Raw genomic sequence first — 10,953 nt, 5'->3', positions numbered from 1 at the left:
TTTCTTTCAATTTCTGTTTTCTCCAATATTGAATGTGCAACCAGTGTGACTTGACTGTATTCAGCTTAAAGAATGAAGTTATCACATTAAGCAAAATGAGACCAGGCGTAGGCACTTTACCAGAAAGGAAACTCTTGCAAACTAATCCAATTAATCAGTCTTTTCCTTGGCGAATATGACAACCATCTTGGGGGCTTCACACTGTACTTTTGCTGAGTGGTGCCTGCCGGGCTGAGGGCAGCAATTTTACTTTCTTTATACTGGCTACACCTGCACCATTGTGATTTTCCAACACATTCTCACTCCCATCTCATAAAATACAGATGCTTGGTCAGGTGCTTTTGTCATTGTTATTGTTAATATCATAACACATGCTTGGTCGGGACTATTGGCGTCCATTTTCACTCTGTTAGGTTATAGAAATGATTGTGGGTGGGGCTTACGGTTCTGTGACTCGCGGTAACGGGGAAGTTAGGTTTAGGGAAAGGTTGTTGGTTGGCTTATGGTTCCATGATATGCGGGGAATAATGGGCAGGTTAAAGAAGAAAGTGACTTCCTTGACATGCGGCAATAACAGGACGGTTAAAGACACACAGGGACACAAACCCCACTCTCCTGGGGGAAAGTCCTGTGTTTGACCCATCCACCACCCCGACCAACGTCCCTACGCGGAATTTCTCCTTTACATACTACTCACTACAGCCCGTCTAGATGCTGCTCTCCCCAGTATGTTATACACACACGCCGAAGGGTGCCTTTTTCGTTGCATCAGACGTGGACAGCCACTGTCCAAATGTCCATATTTCACGCATTTGGTCTGGGTTTTCCGGTCTGTTTTTGTTAGAAAAAAATTCCCCTATTTTAATGCGCTGGCTGTACAAGATCATTAGACGTTTACCTGAAGACATTGTGTTTTTTAAAGTCACATGTTTCCTCATTTTTTCAAGTGAATGGGAAAGCAACAGGCAGACTTAAACAATTGGTATGATTCATTTTTAACATAAAAAATGAATCATAACACACATTGGTCTGTGTTTTTGTCTTTACATGGAAATGCAAATGCAGCCACAATGCCTTTTTTGTTGTTGTTGTGCCTGTTGGGTGATTGTATGACTCTAAACAAATGCAACCTCACCATAACAGTTGGTGTGGCACAGCAGTGGTTGTGTTATGCAGATCTCATGCCGCAGTGCAGCCTGGAGTGCTTGTTTTATGCCTCTCTGTCTGCTCAGACCACCTATTATCACAAGTGCAAAGAGAAATGAATGTCATTAATGTCATTACTGAAGGCTGCTCCAACTCCACTGAGCCTGTATTTCTAACCCAAACACAACATTAAAATTGCATTACATTAAATGCTAATGTTTTTAAGACTAATCATTTCTGGAATATCTGCATATGGCAACTGTATAGTTAAGGCTTGAAGAAGACATACTTTATTAATCCTGCAATGAGAAGTTTTTTCACTCAGTTAGTTACACACAGGCTGAACAAGCGATCCTCCTGTCCGCCCCTCCAAGTCCCTACAGAATGAGCTACTGCCATCCATTTATTTTTTTGTTGCAAATTTAGAAGCAGATGGGTTGCAGTGATAGTTACCAGAAGAGGCCCTGCCAAGGTAATACTTAGTATGAATCACAACTCTTTCAACGCTTTCACTTTTCACTGATATTGCTTTGACTTTTTGATCTTAGTTTTTGAGACCGCCCATGGCTAAACATAATATTTGTCATTATATTGTGTCTGTATTATGCAATACTTTAGGACATCAGAGCAAATGTCTCACAGATTTCTGAACATTTAACCTTGGTGCTCAAACAGCCCTTAACACATGAAAAAATAATAATTGTCCCCAATTTTTGTTATCACCATCAGACATGAAATGCCTCCAAAATCTACAACTTCCCTCAAAATTTTGTGTTAACTCCAAAACACGGCTTTATACTGGTGTACATGTCAAAAAAACAACAGTGAACACAACAGCTGTGCGTGCTGCTTCAACCTCGTTGCTCCGCCCCCAAAATTCTGACTTTGAATTTTGCCTGCGGGTGTTTATCTTCTCCCGGCAGCAGTATTTCTTTTCAACTTAATTTTTATGCTGATTATCTTGTAGCCTAAAGTACATCCTCTGGTGTCACCGTATCATTATGCGTATTTATTACTTAAAAAACAATGTGATCCCTGAGTTTTTTCCCCAGTTTAAAAACCTTTGAGCTGCTTCAGTTTCCTACTGTTTGCTACTGAACAGACTCACTGTAGTAAATGGGAGTTAAGTGCATCACTCAAGGGCATGTAGATGGCAGTAACAGAGTGAGAAAAAAGTGCAGTGGAGTCCAGATCTTTCCATCTAGTCTGGACATAAGCCTGCATTTGGAGAGATACTGGGACTCCTGTTTGATATTTTATTCAATTGCAACTAATGACCCTGTTTCCTCACTATAAAGAGATGTAGCCAAGAGGAAGGCACACACACCAGTGAAAATCAGCTGTGAGGAAGCTAATAGCTAATAGCTAATAAATAAACTCTATAAAACCTTCTCACATTTGTACTTCACGCTGTCTGACATGCTAGAAATCTGGTCACAAACACCCTGATTCCTGCCAGTGTCTCCTTTTGTCTCTGTCTGCGTCCTTGACTTTGAGTCACCGTGTGTATCCCTGTCTGCCTCTTCTACATCTCATTGAAGGACTCCTTCAATGAAATGCTATTGTGCTATTGGCGAAGCTACACACACACACACACACACACACACACACACACACACACACACACACAAATACACAAACACACACCGGCATCTTGATTGAGCGACAAGATGAGGAAGAACTCAATCTGATGGATGTAATTCTCCATCATCACCTCTCCTCTCTTTTTAAACTCGTCCTCCATTTGCCCCCTCAAGTTCATATTATGTTGTAATTATTGTGCTCTTTTAGCTTTAATCTGCTTGTCCAGTTCAGGGATGCTGAAGCATATACTAGCGCACACAAGGTGAAGGTGCAAAAGTTTAAGTGTGCTCACATAGACCTCCGTGTGTTTGGATTGTTTGAGGAAATTGAAGCACTCCGAGGAATCCCACAGGAGATAATACAGAAAGGCCTGAGGTTGTCATTTGGTTTTGAATTTAGGATTTTCTTGCTGGAGGCAAAAGAGCTACCCAATGAGCTGTTTTCACTATTTCGGACGGGGTCAGAGTCCTTTAGAGGTCTATTTCTTGCCCCAAATGTGTGTTTGTGTGACTGGATTCAAACTCCTAAATTTTCAGTTCTGGCTCTTAACCTTTCCCATTTCCTCCAAAGTTACCGAAAAATGTGGTTTACTCTTCAAAGGTTGCAGTTAATATGTCATGCTCATTTTATTGTGCAAACTCATTCACTATTGATAACATAGGTACAGTAATAGAGCACATTTATAATTAACCTACTTGGGCTTAATAATAAATAAACTATGATGGTGTATTGCACCTAGCATGTGTAAACAAGATAAATAAGGATTTTTAGTAATCTTGAAGATGTTCATTTAAATAAATTAAGGAAACCCAGACATGATCCCCTCAGATAAATAAATAGGGCGTTGAAATTTAAACCGCTCAAACATCATGAAATTCTGACGCACAAAGGGTTTTTTTCCGAAAGAAAAAAAAGGAGCAAAAAACAAACTTGAAGACAAGTTGAAGGCGTTTTGTTTCTGAGGACGAGAACAGTTTTGATTCTGGAGTTTATTCACTTCGGATTTGGAGGCACAAAATCTCCGATACTTTATTCCTCATCGTCTGTGTGTTTGTGTGTTCGTCTTCCTGGGAGAACTAACCGGGGGAAACAAGCGTAAGTGACACAAAATGACTCTGAAAACCAGCGTCCTGTGCTGTGACTGTTCTTTCTTTGCCGTACCTGAAGTTGCTGCATGTCGGCTGCTGTCTGGAGATTCCTTCATCCACAACTCGTACTCTTTTCTTTTTAGATTATTTTTTTTTATTACACAGCTGATATCAGTTGCATTGTTTCTTTTTTTAACCAGAGCAGCCGTTTTCAGATTACATTATGTGCTGACATAATTGCAAAAGTGTTGTCCAGTGTTTTTCTAGTTTTTTTAAAATGATATCAGTTTAGTTAACATAATGTGCTTTTGGAACATTGGATGAATGGTTGCTGATAATGTGCAATGATACATGGGCAATGTAGATATTGGAATAAACATCAGCCACCCACTCACACCCATCAATACCCATCAACTGGTAGTCTGTCTATAATGAAATGGAATGGAAATTTGTAAGTGACCGTATGTATTTGCAGTATTATCAACTGTGTCTCTATGGTGACCATAGTGACAATCCTGGGAAACATGCTCGGCAATGATTTAGAATAATTTCTATGGTTTGGAGTCTTGTTGTTGATGCATAGCTTCACATTTTCAGAATTGTGTGCATAGTTACATTTTGTGTGTATACAATGGAGAAAAACAGAATGGAATGAACGGCATATTGTTTTTTATTTATTTTTTTTTTTTTACAGTGAATGTCCAAACAGACACCCAGTTTGTAATACTGCAAATAGATTATTGCAGTATTTCAACCAGTTGGCCATACACTCAATCACTATTGTGTTAGAAAAGACATGAACAGAAAGAATGAATTTGTTAGGGCTTCTAAAATGAACACGTTAATAACAAGTTGACACAAATTTAAAGCATGGTTTTAACAGTTCCCCGGTTGCAGATCTACAAGATTAAAAAACAGTTTTGTCCCACTGGCAATCACTCTATTAAACAAATTGCAGAATTAGAATTACTTGCACAAGACGCACTAGCACTTTGTTCATGTACTGTTTTCTATTCTTTTTATCCATGTTTTATTGTCTCTAGTACATGTTTTAAGGATTGGTGTGTTACATGTTATGTGGTGGTCCACAAAGTTTTGGGGATGTCCTGCCTCTTAGACTGTAAACCTAGTTTACCCAAAGGTACCAATAAAGTAACCTGAACTTGAACCTGTTACTTTCTTTAGCGATAGATAGCGACTTTAACAGTTATTTAAATGAAAACCTTCAAGATTACAGCTTTAAATCTAGTGTTGCTTGAGGAAACAGTTGGTAGTTGCTAGGAAACAGTTGTTTATCTAAGTTTAGTTGGAGCCAAATGTTTATATTTGAAACTATTGAAAGGTCTGCAGAAGTTCAGTGTTCAATTTCAGAAGTTTCACCTGAACATTTTTGCTGGTCTTAAACATGTACGGCCCTCCAGTGGATCTATCATTTAAGGATATCAACAGTATCACAGGTAGTATCATATTCCTCTGTTTTAAAATGGACATATTATGCTTTTCCATATTTTTTGTCATATCTACAATTTAAAATATTGGATTTTCATTTTAAATGTTCAAATAATGAGGTAAACGTATGAGCTGACACGTTCAGATTTCCAACTATTCTAAACGCTTCGGTTTAAAAAAATGTTTAAAGCCACTTCAGTCCTAAAATTGTTGCATGTATCTACATGCTAACGGCAGTAAAATGTCATTTTGACTCCCCAATTCCGAGTAACATTATTCCTTTTACACATTACATTACATCTTCTGTTTATGTAGTATTTGGTTTAAAAGCCTTTATCTGCGGGCGCCCAGATACCTCGGTTAGTAGAGCGGGCGACCATGGGTGGGGTTTTGCTCCTTGACGCAGCAGGCCCAGGTTCAACTCTGACTTGCAGTCCTTTGCTGCGTGTTGTTCCCCCTCTCTCTCCCCTTTCATGTCTTCAGCTGTCCAGAAATAAAGGCTGAAAATGCCCCAAAAAATCGTTAAAAAAGCCTTTATCTGCCATTTTTGACAGTAGAAAGTGCTGCTTCGTTCCTCAATCTAGCGTTAGCATACTGCTAACTATTAAATAGCTGCATGCTAATGCAACGTAATCTTGGTGACCAATCCTGGTAATTTTTCCCCAAATTCCAGTCCCTTGGGAAATGTCCGGTTTTGTGATATTTGGTTTAGAAGCCTTTATTAGTGATTTTTTTACGGTACAAAGTCCTGCTATATACTCTGTTGTAGTAACTCCAGCTGATACTAGCTAGTGAAACAAAACAGGAGCAAACCAGAAATTCCAGGAAACACTCTGGCCAATCAGAGCAGACTGGGCTTTTTCAGGAGGAGGGATTAAATAGACAGGCGCTCCGATAGAGCGTCTCATACAGAGGGTGAATAAAGGTGCAGCAGCCATGGGCAAAAAAAACCAAACATTAAACATCTAACATTAAAGCATGTAAACATGTTGTAGTACAAACACAAAATACAAGTTTTATCCTGATAATGCTATATAATACTTGCCCTTTAATGTTTTACAGTTTGTCTGACTTTCCTAACTTTGCAGTAGGTGACTGTATAAGCTATGTATTATTATGTATTTCTTTTTATACAGTGTATTTCTACAGTTCTCCTGGGGACTGAGCTGTGCTGGTTATTTTTTTAGCACATTTGCGTTTCTAGTTAATTAAAAATAATGTTTTGACAATTACGATAACACTGTAAGTTATTGTCCATGTGCTGTCACAAACACGAAAATGTATTGAATAAAACACCCAAAAATAGAGCACAGTAAAGTTGATGCCTCATTTCTAGGCTGTGGAGAAAACCATAAAGGATAATGAACACATACTGAGTGCAATGCATCACCCTAAAAAAACGGATTTAGAAGCATAGATAAAAATGCAAATATTTAATTATAAAAAAAAAGCTTGATTTTCAATGTAATTACTTTGTGTGTCCAGGTGCGCTGGCAGAGGTCCCCCGAAATGGACTGCGGCCTTTAAAGACAAACTCCAAGGGGAAGTATCAGAGCTGCAGTTTGCGTCTCAGTAACAACAGCATCTCTGACATCATCGGCCTTCAGTACATTCTCAACCACTTTCTGGCTCAACCGTCGAAGCTCGGCTGGCTGGACCTGTCGTTTAACAAAATCACGTGCTTAGACCCAGTAAGACTTCTATCCCTCTTTTCTCATGGCTTGTCTGTTTGCATGTTTCTTAAATTTCCTTTTTTCTTTTTTCTCTCTGTCTTCTTTTTCTCTTTGAAAACACACACAGACATATCACTCATCCATTTCTGTGTTTTGAATCTTTGGTATGCCTTAATTACTACACTGGCATAAGCTCATACCTGCTAGTATTATTTAAGCATCCATGCTTTTTTTTTAATTTGCACTTGTGTGTGTGTGTGTGTGGCTGTCTGTTTGTGTCTGTGTGTGTGGCTGTCTGTTTGTGTGTGTGAGTGTTGGTCTCTGTTCCAGCTATTTTGCGAGCTGAGTGAATTGCGTGTGTTGTACCTTCACGGCAACAACATCTGGAACCTGTCAGATGTTGACCAGCTGAAAGAGCTGCAGTATCTACATACCATAACGCTGCATGGGAATCCCATAGAAACCAACATGAACTACAGGTGGAGACTTCATTATCTTTTAGTTTACACAGAATGTGTCCCATATTCACAGTACACACACTCTGATTTGCTTAGGCTGTAACCCATAAACGATAGCTGCAGCCATCTTTAGTCGGCTAAAGAGCTAAATCTAATAGAGCTGAGACAAACACTGAGTTTACATTCAGGTAGCCCAATGGTTACCAAACAGATACAGCTGATGGGTTATGAGATGATTAATGGAGAGGGAATGAAGAAAAAACAAAGTTCTGCAAATATGTGCCTCATAGTGTAAAATTGGAGAGTTTTACTTATTTTAATGAAACCATCTGAGAGGTTAAGAGGGCAAATTACTCTTTTGTAGAACTTTTAGCAACTAATTGATACCTAAAACGTGACAAGAAGCCTCAACGATACAGCTGTTTTGTAAGGGGTCACAGTCCAGTCCATAAAAGTTGGCAACAACTGGTTTAATCTTGATTAAAGCACATTGTTTTTATAACCTTATAATTTAGAAATATTAAACTGAAATAAACTACAATTGTTAAATAAATGAAGTGGAGTTAAAAGTACAGTATTTCCGTCTGAAATGTAGTGCAGTGGAAGTAAAAAGTAGCATAAAGTTGAAATACTCTAATAATAAAGTAAATCCTAAAGTGTACTTAAGTACAGAACTTGAGTAAATGCAAATAGTTATATTCCACCACTGGAAACACACACACACACACACACACACACACACACACACAGGAACAGCATTCTCCATTATTTAGATTTCTCATGCATTCACTTCTTGATTGAAAAAGACTAAGATGCAACAGTCAATTTTCAGTTTATTAAACAAGCGCCAAAAAAATGTTACGGAGCCCCTGGATTTACTGTGTGTGTGTGTGTGTGTGTGTGTGTGTGTGTGTGTGTGTGTGTGTGTGTGTGTGTGGGGGTGTGGGGGTGTGTGTGTGTGTGTGTGTGTGTGTGTGTGTGTGTGTGTGTGGGTGTGTGTGTGTGTGTGTGTGTGTGTGTGTGTGTGTGTGTGTGTGTGTGTGTGTGTTGTGTGTGTGTATGTGTATTATCTATGTGTGTATAGGAATCATGTGATCACTGCCCTGCCTCATTTGAAGAAGATGGATTTCAGTGCTGTGACAGCGAGCAGAAAGTCCTGGCAAATGTTTGGCGTCATTGCAGAAATCGTGGGAAGAACACAAGGGAGAGAGTCCAGTGACTGTCACCAATTCACTAAGTCATTCATTTGATTAATTGATTTTCAACCCACTTGTAAAACAACTTTGGGAGTAAAAATGTTCTTTCCTAAAGATCCTTTGGAATTGATTTATTAAATGATAGGTCCATCAAGCTTTTTTTTTTTTTTTTTTGCAGGGTTACTTCTTTTGAAGTTAGTGTGGATAAATTACAGTATAAAAGGTAATTGACTGAACATCATGTTACAATAACTGATAACTTATAGTTTTTTTTCAATATAAAGTGTAGGTTTACCTTCACACATATTTAACCCACAGTTAGATAATTAGCATTGTGTGTTGTTCAACTGGTCGTAAAATATGAGAATACTGGTCTGTTTAAATTCTTTGTTTATAGATATCACTACATCAGCAGATGGCAGTGGGGCCATACACGGTACATTTAATGTGAGCCAACCATTCTGTCCTTTTGATTTATTTTAATTTACTTCTACTTCAGCACCTTTTTCAGAGTATGCACCTTCTGTGTTTCATGTGTGTGCTCTTTCAGAGTTCTAATTATGTGGCAACAAGAGTGCAATTATAGGTCACCTAACTGAATTTGAAATATAACAACAATGTATGTGTGTCTACTGTAAACTGTATATGTAAAGCGAATGTAGGATAGGTTTGGAACCCAATTTGCAGAGATGCTCGCACGCGCACACACACAAATAACACAAATATGAATGTAACATGTTGAGTTCAAATTGTAAACAGCTTTGGTTCACTGCTATTACTGTCTGGTCTTGTTGGAGAAGAAATGTTGACCATAAATCAGCCCTGAGGCTGATTTAACTGGCTGTCTTCCAGGCTCTATTTGGTGCAGAATTGTCGCTTAATGTTTCCCCCTGCAAAACCTTTAATTGGTGGGATGGAAATGCCCCTGAATCAGCATTTACACCATATGACTCAAAAGCTGACAACTGAAACCGATACTAATGGAATTGTTTGTAACTGAATTTAGACATGAAATTGATTCTTGTGTAAAGTAATTCTTGATGACACTCAGTTTCCTTTGATACCTGCTCTAGCATGGTTCTTTTGAAACTGCATTTAGACCATGTATTTCAAACTGTGCAGTGAAGCCAATATCAATGAATATCTTTTAGTAGGATGGCAGCTGCACTCAGCAGGAAGGCTCACTTTGACTGTACAGTGCTTGAGAAAACACTCACATTCAAAACAAGATTGTTGACAGCTGGTTAGCTACTGTACAGGACATGGAGGTCACTTTTATTGTTGACATTTCAGACGTGCTTTTCTGTTTCGCATGTTGAAGGCTAACGTAAACTGCAATACAGTAAATTGTAGTAGCAGCAATGTGAAGTGATGTATTTTAGAGGTTTCCCAATAAACATCCTTTAATTACAGCTTTACATCTTCTGTTTAAAACTGAAATATTTTCTGAATCTTCCTTAAGTATCTTATTTTATTTCAAACTGTCTAAAGTAATAATAGCCCTGCGATATACAGGCCGAGTAGGACGTCCCGAAGGTCAGTGTGGCCTCATGGTCACACTTAGTCCGAGCGTCAGGGCTAATATGCAGCACTGCTGTTAAATCAGTGTTGTTTGGGCTTACTTTCCTCCAGAGGAAAACAGAGTCAGCTCTTTATTTAAAGTTGGATTTAGCCTAATAAAGACTATGCTACATGTTGTGTTTGTCGAGGTTTAATTTAAGTTAGGACCCAAATGAATATAATGATGATAGCCCTGCGGTATACAGGCTGTAAAAGTGTCCTAGAGGTCAATCCAGCTCATACAGCTCAACAATGTTAGCCCAAGGCTAACTTTTCTCCAGAGGAGACGAGATCCAGCTCTCGGCTAAAGTTAGCTTACTTGAGAATGTGCGGGGATAAAGCCCAAGTTGACCTGTTGTGCAGTGAAGTGTAGCCCTTTTCAGCAGAAAACACTTTAAATCACTCTTGAGTATCAGCAGGATTTATTCTAGTTGCTGCTGGTCCATCCAGCCAATGAAAAACACTTCCCACAAATGGCAGTTCAAAGTCTCACTCGCTTTTCCTGCAATTATTAGGATTTGCTCATTTTGGTGATAGAAATTCATGGGTTGCTTGCAAAGTTATGTCAGAACACTCATAAATTCAACTACTTGATAATTTTATAGATATTTTATAGATATGAGTTGGTTTCTTACATTCCTACTAAGAAAATTGTTATTTTTTTGTTATAACATTGCAGCCAATGGGCAAATTCAACTCTTCTTGAAGAGAAATAGCTAATAATGCTGTTAAACAATTGAGCATAAACGGAATATAGAGCCTGAAATTTAAATCAAAAGATTTAATGTATTTTTACATT

General features: G+C 38.5%; 1 pseudogene; it reads left to right on the top strand.

Annotated features, from left to right (window-relative positions):
* The first annotated feature begins 5,017 nt into the window (after window positions 1–5,017).
* Window positions 5,018–9,940, top strand: LOC116671333 (leucine-rich repeat-containing protein 51-like; annotated as a pseudogene).
* The last annotated feature ends 1,013 nt before the right edge of the window (window positions 9,941–10,953 follow it).

The sequence above is a fragment of the Etheostoma spectabile genome, chromosome 21, assembly GCF_008692095.1.
Source record: "Etheostoma spectabile isolate EspeVRDwgs_2016 chromosome 21, UIUC_Espe_1.0, whole genome shotgun sequence".
In the NCBI taxonomy this organism is placed as follows: domain Eukaryota; kingdom Metazoa; phylum Chordata; class Actinopteri; order Perciformes; family Percidae; genus Etheostoma; species Etheostoma spectabile.
Note: the sequence above shows the minus strand (reverse complement) of the source record. Positions and strands in the feature narration are given on the sequence as shown.